This window comes from Chinchilla lanigera, unplaced genomic scaffold (genome assembly GCF_000276665.1).
Source record: "Chinchilla lanigera isolate Chin_1 unplaced genomic scaffold, ChiLan1.0 scaffold00057, whole genome shotgun sequence".
NCBI classification, from domain to species: Eukaryota; Metazoa; Chordata; class Mammalia; order Rodentia; family Chinchillidae; genus Chinchilla; species Chinchilla lanigera.
The window spans coordinates 12,683,218-12,701,425 of NW_004955458.1; the positions used below are offsets into that span (position 1 = coordinate 12,683,218).

An 18,208-nucleotide genomic window follows, 5' to 3' on the forward strand; every position below is an offset into this window, starting at 1 on the left:
GAAGGAGAAATTTTGTATGTATGTATATACGAGGTAGTTAGCATAGTTGATCTACTGTCTTCTATTTCTTTGCTGAAAGAAACAGTTAATGATTACTTATCTGATCAGTATTGCATGTCTCTATTTGTTTTCATGAGAAACCACTTTGAAGATATCAATATGTAATACAACAAGCATTGTTAATTTCCTACCACTTTGTATCTCTATATTGTTTGTATCTCTATATTGTTTGTACTGTTCTTTTGCTATTTTGTAAATGATTGTCTGTTAATGTTTTCTTTCTTTTATTTTTAAAATAAAAAAAGAACAAATCGATAACTGGACTAATCTTATATCTTTAAAGAAATTGTATTTCTAATTAAAAATTGTCTAACAAAGAAAATCCCAGGCCCAGCTGACTTCGTGGCAAGTTCTTCCAAACATTTAAAAAAATAAATAAGAACTTTATACAAATTCATCCAGAATACAAAAGAGATAGAAATAATTCCCAAATTATTTAATAAAATTGGCATCACCCTGACATCAAAACTAAAGCTATAATAAGAACAGTACAGGGTAAAATCTCCTTGAACTAGGATGCAAAAATTCTCATCAAAACCTGAGCAAATTAGGAATAAAGGGATCTTCCATCATTTGGTAAACAGTATCTATGCAAAATTGATAGCTAATGTTACACTCAGTAATGAGAAACTAGGTGCTTCCCCCTATGATAGGGAAAAGGGAAAAAAATGTAGTCTTTTGTTGCATTTATTCAACGTCATACTAGCTGTCTCAACCTATGCAAGAAAGCAAGAAAAAAATGTGTAAGTGAAAGAGAAGAAACAAATTGTCAAGAACTGTAAGAGGTCTGAAATTGTACCCTACTTGCAAACCAGTAAGTCTGTCTACTTCACTTTCATGAATGTTGATGGAGAGCAGATCTCTGGGTAGAAGAAAGGGATTTTTGTTACCAAGCAATAACAGTTGGCAGACTGTCAGTATTTTCTTGGGTTGGCCCCTCGAACGTGACTTCTACAGGGCAGCGTGAAGAGATCAGGTGATATCTGACACTGGTAGTGTGGGAGCCAGGGGCTAGATGAGGGGAAATTTAAATGCAAGGGGGCATAGCAATTGTTTGGTATGATAGAACTATTTTGTATTTCAAATCCAATGGCAAAGAATATAACACTACGTATTTAACATATTTCATAGACCTTTAAGCTAAAAAGGGGTAAATTCTACTGTACCTAAGCTATACTCTAATGCTTTAGTTAATTAATTATGAGGCAGATACAGACAAAAGTAGCATCTAAAAAAAAGTAAATCCCTGTTCAAGAAAGTGTTTAATTATTTCATATTAACAGTCTTCATTTTCTACCTGTGCTTTAATTCTGATTCTCCATTTTGGGTTTCAGAATCACTTGATTTTGGTACATGAAGATTGTTTATATGCTATACCTATGTATTTATTTTGGAAATAAATTAATAGAAATTTAGAAAATCATGTTATTCCTATCTATACTCCTTTAAATTTAGGAGCATTTTCAGTTGGAGAAACACAAATGGAAAATAAATGTATGAAGAAATGTTCAACATCACTGGTCATTTGAGAAATGCAAATTAAAACAACACTGAGATTCCATCTCACCCCAGAAAGAATGGCTGTCATCAAGAAATCAGCCAACAGCAAATGCTGGAGGGGCTCTGTGTGAAAAGGAACCCTTCTCCACTGCTGGTGGGGAGTGTAGACTGCTACAACCACTGTGGAAGTCAGTGTGGAGATTCCTCAAAAAATTAGGATTAGAGGACCCACTTAACCCACCTATTCCCCTTCTGGGTATTTTTCCAGAAAAACTGAAAACATCATACCACAGCAATATATGTGCACCCATGTTTATAGCAGTGCAATTTGTCATAGCTAAATCTTGGAAATAACCCAATGGAGGAATGGATAAAAAAGGTGGTATTTTTGTACAATGAAATATTACTCAGCTATAAAAAAGATAAACTCGAGGCTTTTATAGGTAAATGGATGCAACTAGAGACCATATTCATATGTGAAATAAATTATACCCATATATGTAAACATTGTATTCTCTCCCTAGTGTAAGAACCTGAAAGAGTAAATAAAACCCAAAAGGTACAATAAATATTGTGAAGGCAAGAAATTACTCAAAGGGAAGGAACAACTGGGTTGAGGGAAAGGAGAAAAGAAAGAAAGAAGGAAGGGAAATATATATATATATATATATATATATATATATACAAGGATAGCTGGGATAATTGTACTGCTGATGTCTATTGGTTTATTGAAAGGAACAGTTAATGCTTAAATTTTTTTCATGCCCAATTTTGCATACTTATATCTGGTAATCTGAACAACTAATTTGAAGACAACAATATGCAATATAACAACCATCTTTGAATTCCTACCATCTTGTTTAGTGAAACTCTGTATCATTTCTAATGTTCTTTATTACTTTTTATTCTCTTTAATTGTTTGATCAATCTTATATTCTTTTTAATCTTTTTGAGACAGGGTCCTGCTATGCATTTCAGGCTGGACTTGAGTTCACTTTGTAGCCCATGCTAGCCTCGAATTCACAACAATCCTCCTGCCTCAGCCTCCTGAGTGCTGGGATTACAGGTGTGCACCACCACCCCTAGCAAATCTTGCATTCTTACATCTGCTAATCTGAGCAACTTTGCTGATGATAACAACATGTAATATAACAACCATTGTTAATTCCTATCATCCTATTTAGAAATCTTGTATCATTTTTACTGTTCTTGCGTTGTTTTGTTTTTGTCTTTGTTGTTATTTTGTCATTTTTTTTTTTCTCGTTAAAATAAAAAAGCCAGGCATGGTGGTGCATGGCTATCCCAGCACTCGGGAGGCTGAGGCAGGTGGATTGTTGCAAGTTTGAGGCCAGCCTGAGCTATAACGTGAGCTCAAGGCCAGCATGAATTGCATAGTGAGACCCTGCCTCAAAAAAAAAAATAAATAATAATAATAATAATAATAATAATAAATTAAATTTTGAAAGAAAAAAATAAATTCAGGAGCATTTTAAATTCACAAGTTTATTAGCATCACTGAAGCTATCCCCATAACTCTGGGAAAAAGAGGCAAATACAATCATGAGCTATAGAAGTTAAACAACTTTTCCAGTTTCATACTAAACTGGTCAGTTTAGATCAGTCTAAGTCAAGGGCCTTGACTCTTGTCCCCTAATTCCCATGACTGGACTAAGTCTGGCAACTGTTCATGGTCAAAAACTACACAACCCCAAATGCCAAAGTAAGGGAGAAATCCAGATTGCTAGGTCAGCACAACGTACACAGATGAAAACCTGAGACAAAGCAGGTGCAGACAACGGAGCGCAAGGATGCCAAGAGCTCTGGAATTCTGAGCAGACTTCCAAACCTTGGTGGGACAAACCAGGAGTCAAAGGTGAGTCCCAGAGGAAATCCAGCCCTGCAGGCTTCCTGCTGAAAACAGATGTGGTCAGGCAGGCCAGCTGCCAGCTTAGAGGCCTGAGTCTGAGGCTGAATATTTCATCCTACCTGGGTATCTTAGACCCTCTCCAATGAAATCTCATAGGTTCACGTATTTTGTGAAATTGGAAAAGGCAACACTGGCAATTTGTCAAATGTCTTGGTGTCCCTCGGACACAGCCTATTCATGATTCCTCTGTCTTAGAGTTTCAAAATATTCTATATTTGAAAAGAAAACATGGAAAGCAAAAAAAGAACAAATTTTAGAATTAAGCTGACTTTGGTAAAAATCACTGCTGTTTAAAAGAAAAATCTCTGCTGTTTCTAGGCGCTTGACTTTGGGCAATTCAAAATGTTGCATCTCATTGCTCCTATTTCCTGCTTAAATTGAAACTTGGATACTCTATGCATGATCCGCCTAACTCATGCGCCACACTTACTTTTCCAGGGACATGAGATTCAACAGAAAAGAAAACAAAGTTTCTGTCCTCCTGGAACTGACATTTCACAGAGTGATCTTCATATTGCATGCCACTAATACCGCAAGAGCATTGTCTCCCACGAAGCTGGGAGTAGAACTCCTCACGCCACTACAGCTCTGCTGGCAATAAGGCCGCCAGAGTACAACTACGAGGCAGATGTTCGTAAATTTCCCAAACCATTTCTGCACCAACCTGCTCAACAATAACTTGTTAAAGCCAGGCACGGTGGTGAAGGATCACTGCCAGCTCAAGGCCAGCCTGGGCTACGTAGCAAGACTCAGTCTAAAAAGCACAACGAAGCAAAACAAACAAAAACCTGCTAAAGACAGGGGTCTCACTCTGCCAAGTGGATGACATCTATTGAGAAAACAGGAACTTGGATTTTGCAGGTTGCTTCAAACAGGTCCAGCAAGAACACAGTTGTCTTGGATTAATCTCATGCTGCAAGGATCAAAATCCCAAATATCACAGAGGGGGCCATGAGCGCATGAGTGAAAAAGCCAGTGTCATGGTTAGACAGAGGGGAAGACTGTAAAGTAATTAAGCTGTCTTTATAAAATACGCAGTCACTACTACTTTCAGTTGATATTTCTGGGCAAAGCGCTAGTGTGGTTGGATCTGGCTTTTCAAGGAAGAAATTGAAGTCTGAATTTCTATATGGAAATGAGTGATTTTCCTAAGTTAAATCACTCCATAGTACTGATTTGGCCCAGGAGATATCTGTTTGTTACTCCAATCGAACTTCAGAAACATACATAGTTTTTAAAAAATAAGAATACTATATGTAATCTTTAACTCTTTTTTATTTTTCTAAGCTGAAAATATTCTTAGAATTGAAAAATGTCAAATGGCAAAGATTTGTCTTTTGTTTGTTGATATGTCCATTGCTTTTATCTGTAAGCACCGCGGTTAGCCCACACCTAAGGGCGTAGAGATCAACTGGTACGTCTCATAATCTATGGGGAAGCGATACTAAGAGTGGAAGAGTGATAGATTAGAAGGAACAGGGTGCTCTCAACCTCATGTCGGGGAGCCTACATTAGACACAGAGACTTGGAGTCACAGGATCTGTGTTCTCCCTTGGCGTGGCTATAATGAGAAGGCACATCTGTGAAGTGTTTGCCAGCATGTCAAGAGTAACAGGACTCTTGAAGCCATTTCAAACATCATACCAATCCTTGGGCATAACATCTTAAAAAAGATTGTTGCTTTAGAGATCTTAATATTTCAGAAAAGAGGCCCGAAATGTAATACTCTTACCCACTTAAAAGTGGAGTTCTTTTTCACTAAGCAAAGTTGAACTTTTTAAACTTCTTTTTACCAAACAAGCCTCTTTTTGGTGGTGAGCAAATAAATTAGCATGTGGGCCCTAAGTGCTCTTAAAATCGTTTTGCTATAGACCTGTCCACTGTTTATAATTCTTGAATAAAGCTGAAAGTAAAGAAAGCCTTTCTCTGAAGGTTTATGAGCATTTTTCCATGAAGCAGAAGTCAAACAGAAGATCAAAGAGATCCAAAAAAAAATGCTCCACACTCGGATTAGGGTGGGCTGAAGGGCAGTGAAAAGAAATCAACCTCTCCAGATAGTTTGGGAGATATGTCTTGTTATTTAAAAATAAAACAAAACTAAAACATGATAGTCTAAGTGTATCAAACTGACATTTCTAAGCAATGTTGTTAAGAGAATCTGTCTTTGATATTCTACCCATACCATCAGAGACATTTTAATAGAAGTTGCTCAACTGTTTTAGTAAGTGGTAAACATGAACAAAATCAGGTGAATTTCTCATTCCTAACAGCCAATTTTTAGGCTTTTCTGAGTCTGCAAAGGGTGGATTAATGTATAGCATAGAAATGTCTTGAGAAATATAATGCATTCTGTAAATTTTGAATACTACTGTAATTAATGGATGTGTTAGCTTTTGAAGCACTACATATACTTTAAGATAGAAAAATAAAACAAAACAAATAAAATGAATATAGTTGCTGAAAAGGCATGAAGGCATGATTCTATCCAGCCATGATTAAGCCCCCCATAAATCTGTTTCTAATCATCCATTGGTATTTAAATATATAGTAACTACTCCATTAAATTTAATTCTCTCTATTTAATGACAGTTATTCTAAATTTAATGACACTTATTTGAAATATATACCCACAGATTATTAACAACATTTTAACAAGATTTTTAAACCATGGAAAGTGAGTATGAATCCATCAAATGTCAATAAATCAATTACTGGTTAATGCAGAATGCCTGAATTGTTAAACCGAAGCATACCCAAGTGAGAATGCTTTGAAAGCATTTCATTGAAAAATAATTTGCCAGGGGGAGAAAATCCATCTGTGAGCCGTGAGTACTGTTTCAGAATAAAACTAAGGATATATAACTTTAAAATATATTTATTTTGCATGAAAATATGCATTTGAAGGAACACAGTAAATTTTTGATAGGGAGGTGACTTTGTCCAGAATACCATTTTAACATTATAAGCCAAGTGGTTTTAATTTTTCTCTTGCCAATTAAGAACGTGCTAAAAATATTGCATACTGCTTTATTCTGGGGATTCGCAACCGGGTTTTTACAAAAATTGCTTTATCTTGAACATAAGAAAAACCTTCCCTCCCCCCAAGCTATGGCGCCCAGCAAGTCACCATAAACAAAACAAAGCCCTTCATCCAAAGAATTCTGTTTCTGACTACTGACGTGACTCTCTCCCCTTCAGATGAACTGTGGCTGCCATATTTTGGTGAGCTGGAATGGTCCTTGCCATCCCATACACTGTACTGCGCCTCACTGGGGCATTTACTGAGGCCAGAAGTGTAGCCTGGCAAGTTCTACTGATGTAGGAATCCCAACCTATAAAGCGTATCAGTAGACACTTTGTAGCATGTGCCGTTTATTAGGGTTTCCATTAAAAGTATTATGTTTCCATACTTTACAACCATAAAAGAGTAAATAATTTCAAAGGATTGCTTGATAGGAGACTTCTGTTTTAAATGGAACTTGGAAATATCTGGGAAATCACTGGAATAAATGTACTTAATAGATCCAATGCTGTGAAGGTTTTTTTTTTTTTTAACTGTTTTCTTAAGCACATAAAAAGGTATACCATTTCCTCCAACATTTTTTGAAATAGGTTTTGGTTTGGAGTTCTTCTATGTAGCAGCTGACTTATAAATATTTCTCACAATTTTCTCGCTCTCTAGCTCTCTCACTCTCTCTCTCTCTGTCTCCCTCTCTCCCTTTCTCTCTCTCCCTCCTCCTCTGTCTCTCTGAAGCTGACAATTCTTGACACAAATGGCCTCCTCCATTGCTCTTAAACTATAGAATATGTTAAACTTTAAAACCAAAAAAGCAGCATTACATGCCATTGAAGAAAATCTGCTTCACCACTTCACTTGATAAATTGGAAAATAGATACTAAATGCCTCTATTGAGATATTTCCTTTATAAAGGAACAAATTCCATCCATGGCGCTAAGCAGATATTACATTGATCTGTGCCTTATAAAAAGCCAATACAGCATTCTTTGCATGGAAAGGATTAGACCAGATCAGTTTCAGAGTAAAATCATTTTTAAAATATTGCTAATACCAAACATCTGAAGAAAAGTTAAAGGGCTCAGAAAACATTCACATTCATAATCCAGTCGAGACTGTCCAGACTCGCTGTCCCTATGATGCTTATTTTCTAGGAAATTATAGGAACTTTTCCATAATCTTCCTGTGCAGATGTGGAAGTGGACAGCACACATGTTGAGGGGTGTCACACTTCTGAGTACCAGCCCGGGTCCACCAGCAACGCCAGCCGTGAGACACAAGCTGATGAGCAGTTCACACCCTGGTGGAAAACTGCTTGATCATTCTAACTGTGCAAGTCAGAAGTCTCGAAAAAAGGTAGAGATTAACTTTTTTAAACTAAAAATTCCGGAACTGTCAATAACAACTCCGGGAATCACGGGCCGGGAGCACAGCAGAGCACCAGCTGCTCTCCTCGACTTGGTAGATAAAGAAAGCTCCAGTAACTGACAATAGCAGAGGACAGAGCTGCATGCCAGGCTCTGCGCAGCCTTCCTGGCCTGAGTCATTATTACTGAATTCTTACAACCCTTCCCCATCGCAGTTGAGGACACCAAGGCCAGGAGAGGTTGAGTAACTCTCTCAGTGTCACAGAGCTAGTGATCTTGGGCCACAAACGTCACATACAGATTAGGCTCATATTTTAACCCAAGTCTGTCCAAGTCCAAAACTTATGTCTTTAACTGCCGTGCTCAATATCCTTCCTTCTTCAGAGTTTGTTAGGGTCAGGGGACAGAGGAAGGCTGACTCTCGGGTGTTAATACCTTCAAGAAGGAAGCCGCCCAGCAGATGCTCTCAGGGCCCAGGCCCTTCCAAGAAGAGTAGATGTGGTTGGCAGGGCAGGAAAGCGGGAGGTGCGCAGGGAGCCTTTTGGATCTGGGGAAAAGAGACTTCATTTACAATACTATCAAGGAGGAGATGAGCACAACTTTATGCCTCCCCGGGCGCTGGGCTGGGCTCCGTTTTCTGTGCGGTAGGGAGCCGCTGGGAGCATCTAGTTGGGGATCAAGAAGAAGGAAGGCAGGAGCTATAACACAAGGCCCACCTTTACCTGGCCACGGCCTTTCCTGCCCCTGGAAGTCACGCAGCCTCCCCCACGAAGGCAAGAGTTGAGAGGGGCTGGGAAAGGGGGCAGGGGAAGGCGAATCCAGGGTAATTAATCACCTGGCCTGCCTGGGAAGCCCAGTTCAGAAACCAAAGGGAAAAACAGGGCTCGCTTCCACGAAGCACTCAATCTCCTGAAAGAAACAGCATAAATAGAATCATATTTGCCAATGAAGGTTTCTAAATGTTTAAACTAGCTGGTAACACCACACAGATGGAGACGCTAATGCTTTCGGAAGTTAATGATTTGTGCTGTAGTCACTTCGTGAGTCAGAGATAGAGCAGATGGAAACCCCAATCTCCGGGCTCCCAGATCTGCACATAAACCATCAAAAACACACACCGTGTAGCCCTGAAAGCAGCCCAGCCCTGTGTGGTCCCCTGTCAACCTCCAGCATTGCACTACACAGAAGGGCTTTCTTTCTTGGAGGTCTCGGTTAGCTACATGACCAGGTCTTTGTGTTATTTCTTTGATTCTTCCCATTCACTTGATAAGTACTTTTGCAGTGCTTCCTACATGTCTGTCAGGCACCGTCCTAGATCCTGGGGACGTGGTGATGAGCAAGCTTGTTGTATCAGAGTGCAGATGCCAGGAGCAGAAGGCGTGCAACAAACAACAAACACATCTCAAGAAGGTATCAGAGAGTGAGCGTGTTATATAAAAAACAAAACAAAGGGCCTGAGTAGTCGGGGGAGGGGGCTCAGAGGATTTCTGAGCTGAGATCTGAATGGTGAGAAACCGCATCTGTGTGAAGAGGGAAGGAAGGCGTCTCCACCGAGGCAGATCACCGAGGATTCTGCAGGTACGCTCTCTTTGCCTGTGTTTCCTTCCACCCAGGACAGCTCATTAGACTGCTAGTGAGTGGAAATGTCAGCCCGCTGGAGATAAAGCGAGACACCGCCTTCCCGGTTGTAAAGTTTCCTTAGCAAGCTTTCATATTTTGGCTATAATTGATGCTTATTATCATGACATGCCTTGCTTGTTTTACAACAGACGAAGACACAGCATTCTTATCAGTGAGCTTCATGGGCAAAGGGATCGAGTGCTTCATAAAAGAGCCCCAGGCCGTGACCAGTGTCACATCCAGCGGCTGCTCACATTCATCTCTGCAAATGACGCTCAGGGATTTGCCGGTCTCACGGCCGTGGCTCCCGTTTTATCCGAGCTGCCTCCTCGCTTCCCAGCAAGCAAGGTTACCATTTCAGAAAGGAGTCTTGTCACCTCTTCAGTGCTTAGTTCTTGTTTTGCTCCGGTTTGTTTTGTGAGACAAGGTCTCACTATGTAGTCCAGGCTGGCCTCCTCCTGACTCAGCCTCCCCAGAGCATGAACTACACCTGGCTGACTCACCTCACTCTGAATTACAGCTACCTGCAATCGGGGCTTTTCAGGAGCTCGGGGGTATCCCTCCATGAATACTAACTCCCAGCGCCACTATATTTAGAGATCAAGGCCTCTGGGGAGATAATGAAGACTAAGTGAAATCAGAAAAGTGGGACCCTGATCCAACAGGACTGACGTCCCTGAGGAAGAGAAAGGAACACGAGAGCTTGGGCTAGGCACACACCGAGGAAAGCCCCCAAGAGAACACAGCAAGAAAGCGGACTTCTGCAAACCAGGAAGAGACCCCACCAGAAGCCACCCCTCACAGCGCCTTATCTTGGACTTCCAGCCCTCAGAACTGCGAGGAAATAAGCGTGGTTGAACCTAGCCAGTCTGCAGTCTTCCACGGCAGCCTGAGCCGACGCGGCTGTGAGCGCTCACCGTCTGCCCGCCTCTCCCGTCTCCGCCTTACCTCTGCCCCACTCCCCGCCCCCGCTTGCTCCAGACACACTGGGGTCCGATCTGCTTCCTGCTCTTGGACACTCTTCCCCGATGGTCACACACCTTCTCTCTCTCCTCCTTCAGGTGATAAATTCTAATAAAATGAGATAACAAAAAATACTTGGAAGAATTCAAAGCATAAAGAGGAGGTACTTCTACTGCCCAGAACCTGGTGCGGGGCCTGTCACAGAGAAGGGGTTCACTGATTACTTTAGGAGCCAGTCATCCCTCCCATAACCGTAGCTGGGAGTCTCCTCCGCTGCAGCTGCTGGCATCTGACTGTCACCTGGAAACTTCCCCGCAGCAGCAGGGCCTTACTGCTGAGAAGGCCTCATGGACTCTCAGGAAACATTTGTGGACATAATGGGAAGAATTCCGACATAGCAGAAAATGTGAAACTCTCCTGTGAGGTGTCCTTTGAGGCTTTTTAGCTAATACGCTTTGCTCCTTTGCCTGGCTCTGAGCATGGTGCTCAAATCAATTCACGTACTACAGCCCCCGCATTTCCATCTCTAAGAAGAGGAGAACTCAGAATGTCTTACGTGGCAGAACAGGAGTGTCACCGCGAGCTGTGGGACCGACTGGGCAGGGCTACCAAACTGTGCTCTGAGCTTTAGCTTTCCGAGCGGACTCTTTTCTAAGGCAATAGAGAGAACTGAGTTAAAAGTACTGAGAAGGAGCCTTGTTTAAAACAATAGTTCTACCTCATCAATCCTGAAATTTGGGGTTAGTTTTGCTACTTTTGTTAGACTGTGTGTGAGATTTTCTTTTTTGTGTGTGTGGTGCCGGGAATCAAAGCCGCTAAGTTATCTCCCCAGAACCCCTGAGATTATTTTCTTTTCCAGTACTGGGGACTGAATCCAGGGCCTTCCCCCTGAGCAAAATTCCAAGCCCATTCATTCCTTCATTTATATTTTGAGACAGGTCTTCACTAAGTCACTAAATTGCCCAGGCTGGGCTCAAACTTATGATCCTCTGCCTCAGCCTCCCAGAGATTTTCTTCAAGTAGAAAGTTTAGTATTGGAATTGGCTTGTAATGGATACATGGTGGTCAGTTTTCAGATAATTGTTCGTCTGTTGGCTGTTGGTTTAGGGACTTTAATTCTCTCTACACACATGCCCAACCCACACCCGCTGCCAGCCTCTGAATGCTTACAAGTATCTCCACTAGACAGCAATAAAAATGAGTTGACCCAAGACTAGGTAAGTAAAATTTAGATGAGATTGGTGGTTAAAACATTGGCCAGGACGAGTATGGTAGAGCATGCCTGCAATCCCAGCACTCGTTAGGCTGAGGCAGGAGGATTGCTGTGGGTCTGAGGCCAGCCTGGGCTACTTAATGAATTCAAGGCTAGACTGAACTGCACAGTAAAACCCTGTCTGAAAAAGACAAAAAAGAAAAAAAAAAACATTGGCCAAAAATATTACGGTCTGATATTTCTCTGTAGTTTCCTACAAACTTGGAACTCTAACCAGTCAAGCTCTATAACTGAGTTAGATCATTACATACACCTTTGTATATGGTTGAGTAATGTCTCCCTAAATCCAGTAAAATTCACACTGCCATGTTCTTAATAACCAAGCATAAAAATTTTTTATGTGTTTTCTGTTCAGTTGTTTAAGCAAAATTAAAACCTACTCTGACACATTTCACATTTGTTTGCGTTGTTATTTGCCCAACAAACATTTATTCAGTGTTGTGTTCGTATTAAATCAACAGGAATACCAGAACAAAATATATAAATATATACACTTTCCTTTTGACATTTACTATGAATAAGTGAAAAAGCTGATTATTGCATTTAGAATTTAGAGAATGGAAGAGAAGGAGCAAAAGAAAGAGGGTAATGTAGGCTGAGGTTTAGGGTGGTTGCACACATTTATATTGCATGCTGGTAAATTAGAGAAAGTTAACAAGTGGTCTCTCTTTGAAGACAAAATGAGCAGCATGAGCAGAAGAGGTACCTTTTAGACCTGCCCCAGCGATAATTTTATATACTTTTTACGTCCTTCTGCTGGTAGGTCAGGAAAAGATCAAAGTTGAAACTGTTAGTAAACAATGTAATTATGCCCATAGGTTACTAAATATCCCATCCAAGTTACCAAAAATTGAAATACAGAGTTAAGAAAGAAAATGTATTCTATATCCAGTGGGATTACATGAATCTCCAGACCCCCATTTCTGATAATAGCTCTCTAAATATTCACAAATCTTAGTAACTACCTAGTCAGACATCTCCTAAACAAAGTTTGACTGAACATAGAAAGCTGAAATACATAAAAACAGGCCTTGGATATCTACTTTGACTCTCTGAAATTTATTAGGAAACAGAAATACCTCCAAAATGGAAATTGCTTACAAGGAGAAAAATCCCTCGATGCATTTATCTGGATAGGCTGGAAATGATGTAATAAAGACACCACAATTTATGAACATATATGAGTGGGCAACTCATCTGGGGAGTGGTGAGCCCTGAACTCTAGTGGAAAAAAACAGTGCACATCACAGAGATTTGACCAACTGCCAAATCCATTAATCTCTTCATAACCCTTTGAATACGTAGACGCCAAATAAAGCTTGTCATTTTATTCTGTCCCTCAGAGCAATACATTCTTATTCATGAAGTTATGAGAGAATATAACATTTTACCTTCTTTGACATACAATGTATACAACCTTGAGAAGATTTAATTCTTAAAAATGAGAGCATTGATAAATCAGTAGCCATATGCCTCAGGAATAACGGTTTAAGCCTGACCTCACTCCTCTTGCCATGGTCAGAAATCCACATCACAGAACCTGCTGTGTGTGATGCATCTCCAAAAGCCAGCGTGTTAACAAGGAGACACTTCAAGTAAAGATAGCATTGAATTGTTCCCAATGCAGAAGCATGAGAGAAACTTCCGAATTAATGTGGAATACTTTACTTCTCACCCTGAAGTAAAGCATTTGTGAAGTCTGTTGTTGGCTGTAGTTTCCTCGGGATTAGAGCATTTTGTTTTGCTCACATCATTAAGCAATAAATCTTCCCATGATGTGGGAAGGTGCCACCTGACACACTTCAAATTCATGACTTGGGAAGTCTTCATGGAGAGCATCTCTTAAAGTTATTTCCTCCTTAGGATTCCTATAGTTCTATATATTACATACCTCGGCAATAAAAATACAATGTGCTATTTATTACAACTTCTGAAATGAATAACCAGTTTTTCCACCTTGAAACATTATTTCAATAAAGTCTAGATCAAAATATCTCTGTTTAACTAAATCTATTGGAAGAGAAAGTAGGTAAAAACCTCGAAGACATAGGGGTAGGCAGAGAGTTCATGAATAAAAACCAAATTGCATGTGAAACACTTGAAAGAATCAACAACTGGGATCTCATCCTACTGAAAAGTTTCTGCACATCTAAAGAAATCACCAGCAGAGTCAAAAGAAAACCAACAAACTTGGAAAAAATTTTAGCTGATTGTCCCTCAGACAAAGGGCTTCTATCTAGAACATATAAAGAATTAAAAAATTTCAGCCCCTCCAAATTCAAAGACCCAATCCAAAAATGGGCAGCTGAGATGAACACACATTTCTCAGACAAGGAGATACAAACGGCAAATAAATATATGAGAAAATGTTCAACATCATTAGTCATTCGAGAAATGCAAATTAAAACAACACTAAGATTCCACCTTACCCCAGTAAGAATGGCTAGCATTAAGAAATCAACCAATAACAAATGCTGGCGAGGCTGTGGAGAAATAGGAACCCTTCTCCACTGCTGGTGGGAATGCAGACTGGTGAAACCACTGTGGAAATCAGTTTGGAGATTCCTCCGAAAACTAGGTTTAGAGGTCCCATTCAACCCAGCTATCCCCCTGCTGGGTATTTTCCCAGAAGATCTAAAAACATCATATCACAGTGATATATGTGCACCTATGTTCATAGCAGCACAATTTGTAATTGCTAAAATGTGGAAGCAACCCAAATGTCCATCCACCGAGGATTGGATAAGAAAATTATGGTACTTTTATATAATGGAATATTACTCAGCTGTAAAGAAAGATAAACTCGAGGCCTTTATATTTAAATGGTCACAACTAGAGACCATACTCATAAGTGAAATAAATCAAACATACATGTGCAAGCACCGCATTGTGTCACTAGTGTAAAACTTGAAAGAGTTAAGTTAAACTCGGAGGTATGATAGACACTGTGAAATGATAGGAAACCACCGAAGAGTAAAGGGCTTCTGGGATGTGGGAAAAGAGAAGGGAAAGAAGGAGAAATTTTGTATGTATGTATATACAGGATAGATAACATGGTTGTTCTTCTATCTGCTGTTTCTATGCTGAAAGAAACTGTCAATGAGTCTTTGGTTGACCAGTATTGCATGTCTATATCTGTTTTCATGAGAAGCCACTTTGAAGATATCAATATGTAATACAACCACCATTGTTAATTCCCTACCACTTTGTTTGGAACTCTGTATTGTCTGTATTGTGCTTGTGATATGTTGTAAAATGTTGTATGTCTGTTAATGTTTCCCTCCTTTTATCCTTAAAAAAAAAAAAAAAAAATCTCTGTTTATCTGGACATGAATTAAAGAAGCCATGGAAATAATAGTTGACTCTAATAATGGTGTAGTTATATCATCCTCTTCCCACTGCAACTTCAAGAAATATCCATAATAAAGAGTGTGTGTGTGTGACACTGAGGATCTAGGTCATCAGCCAAATCAGTATTTTCCTATTTAAAAACATACATGGCCAAAACACACATGAAAATATAACTAATATCACTAATTATCAGGGAAATGCAAATTAATGCACAATGAGCTATCACCTTATTTCCGTTAGGATAACTATTAACAGAAGACAAAAGACAATAAATGTTGGTGAGGATTAGAGGAAAGAAAATCCCTGTATGTTGTTGGCAGGGATGTAAATCAGTACAGTCACTATGGAAAACAATATAAAGTTTCCTTGAAAAGCCCCCAGAATGGAATTACCATAGGATTCAGTGATCCTACTTTTGAGTATATATCCAAAAGAAAGGAAACCAGAATGTTGAAGAGATATCTGCACTGCCATGTTTGCTGCATTATTATTTATAATAGCAAAGATACAGAGTCAGTCCAAGTGTCCGTCAACTGATAAAGAGATGAAGAAAATGCGGCATATATTCACAACGGAACATTATCCAATCTTTAAAAAAAGAAGTGCTATCACTTGTGATGCCATGAACGAACATGCACGACACTACGCAAGGTGAAATAAACCAGGCACAAAGAAAACTGTGCAATCTCACTCATACACAGACTCTAAGACAGTTGAAGCTGTGGAAGTGGAGAATTGAATGGCGGTTCCTGAAGACTGGCAGTTGTGGGTGGAACGTGCAGATGCTAAGCCAACTTACAAAGTTTCATTTCACATCTATTGCGGAGTGCTGACCGTGGTTAATATATTATATATCATATACTCCAAATCTGCAAAATATATAAGATGAAGAACAGATAAGAGTCAAAGTACATAATCTCCTAAAACCTGCAAATATTGGGTCTGCAGAGTGAAAACAAGGTGAGAAAATCCATGATCTTCCAGGTTCAGACAATGCTGAAGCGTCAAGCCACTTGCAGCATTCTCTCTGTAGGTCTGTGTGCTGGAGGGAGCAAAAGGTAAATGAACCCAACAAAACCAGCATCGTGTGCTACATTTTTTAGGGCCAGTCCTTGTTCACTAATAGGTTAGTGGCTATTTGCGACAGTTTCTAAAATCAAAGCAGCCAATGCCCTCCCTGTAGAAATATGGGCGGTGACTGTCACTTACAGAGCCCCCGGCTGGGAGCTGCGTATTAGTATGTGCAAAGACTGGGAGTGGAAAAATAAGGCAGACCCAGAAGACGCCAAAAGATGGCAAATCACACCCTGGGGTCAAAACCTGATCCAACCGAAGGACAGAGAGAATGATGGTCTTCTCCAGGAAGCCTCCTCTCGCAGAGCACAAGAGCCCTTCAGATTTATGGGAGAATTTTGATGAAATTGGAAGGCTCCTGCCCTCTGGGAGCCCTGGGAGAGTCCCACGAGGGAGGCTATCCACGTACACATAGCAGTTTGTAAGTGGTTCTGGCATCCTCAGGTATCCAGCATGTAGAGTCAAAAACCACACACCAAACCTTTGGGCAGCTGGACAATACATGCCACCCACAAAGGCCCCCACCCAGCTCTGACACACTATCCCTGCCCTCAGTCCAGCTGTCAGGCCGCCAGCTCGCCCTGTTGGTCACAATGAAGCCAATTTGGGTCAGTTGGTTGCCACTCAATAGATTTTAATTCCATTTTTTTTGTTTGTTTGTTTGTTTGTTTTTGTTTGTTTGTTTTTCTCCGGTACCAGGAACTGAACTCACGACCTTGCGCTTGCCAGGCAGGTGCTTTTGCCGCTGAGCTAAATCCCCAGCCCCTTAATTCCATTTTTAAGTGACATATTTAAGGAACTATTATCATGCTCGCTAACCAAAATTTACTTACTCAGTAATTTCTGACAAGTCCAGGCTTACAGACCATCGGATTTCCAAAGCCTGATTACTGAGTAATTCTTAAAATCTCATTAGTAGAGTGTAACATTTATCTAACGTCAAATCTAGCCATGAAAACAAAAAGATGTGACGGTAATAAACTACTATTGAAACAGAAACGTAAAGTTGGATCTTAAACAATGGAGTATTGTAAATGATACCTTCCCAAAAAGGTTCCCTCTGATAGCCATAGCTGAAGGAAAACATATGATAACAATAAATATGATTTCTGCGACGCCACAGCCCTTTCACCACGTGCTCCATGTGGAGATGATAAGCAATCACTCTGCTCTGCATTTTTTGTTAAAAAATAAATTCTTCCTGGCAAATAATAAATTTATAGCAAGGGAATTTCTTTGTGACTCAAGCTTCCATTTCTTTAACTTACTGCTTTTAGGGACATAAATTCTATTAGTCTCTGTGTGGGAAGTTTGTTAGGGCAACTCAGAATCAGCATGTGCAATCCACTGTTGAAGTTGTTCAGCTCTCTGCAATCTTCCTGACCATTTCAGCTCAAGACATGACTTCAGAACTACTTCAGTCAATGCCAGATTAGGCAACGGCCCCCATTAATTCATTATATTTGGATAAAGAAAGATCAATTGAAAAAAATAACATGGCATGCAAAAATGTGTATATCATGTCAGTCATCTGTATCTGCATTTCAAAATACCATGCCCTTATTTATATTTTAGAAACTTTTTCATTCTTAAAACCATTTCAGCATTGAAATAGATTCATTCTTTCAGTGTTTGAGTACAAACAGAGCCTGTATGATATGATAGCAGGGATACTCCTGGTATATAGTTAATTTTGCTTAAGCAAACACTTCAGTGATTTTTAAGAATCAACTTTGTCCAATGATTATTTTCTTTCAAAAGAAAATTACATACGGAAATGAAATTACTTGAATACCAGAATGCATCTTGTTGACTACACTTCTATAGTAATTTTGTGACTCTGAGCTGAGACAACTTTAACTTTTATCCCTTTCCTTTGTTTCCAGTGTGTCCTGTGGACAGTGCCGGTCTCTGAATTGACTGACACTGCTCTTCAATGACGTTCGCTCAGAAGCTGAGTGTGTACCTTTAAGACATCGACAGTCATTTCACAGATAATTTCTTTTGTCAGGTGAATCCAATAATGAGCACTAGAGGCTCACATTTTGCCTGATTTG

The 18,208-nt window shown here is 39.9% G+C and overlaps 1 long non-coding RNA gene across 1 annotated transcript; it reads right to left on the bottom strand.

Moving 5' to 3' along the window:
* Positions 1 to 7,132: 7,132 nt before the first annotated feature.
* LOC106149934 lies at positions 7,133 to 11,096 on the bottom strand. The gene is made up of 4 exons (XR_001236431.1): positions 11,010 to 11,096; positions 10,439 to 10,561; positions 8,706 to 8,779; positions 7,133 to 8,417 (listed from the first exon to the last, which is right to left on the bottom strand). It is a non-coding gene; the product is annotated as an uncharacterized LOC106149934 (long non-coding RNA).
* Between the last annotated feature and the right edge of the window lie 7,112 nt (positions 11,097 to 18,208).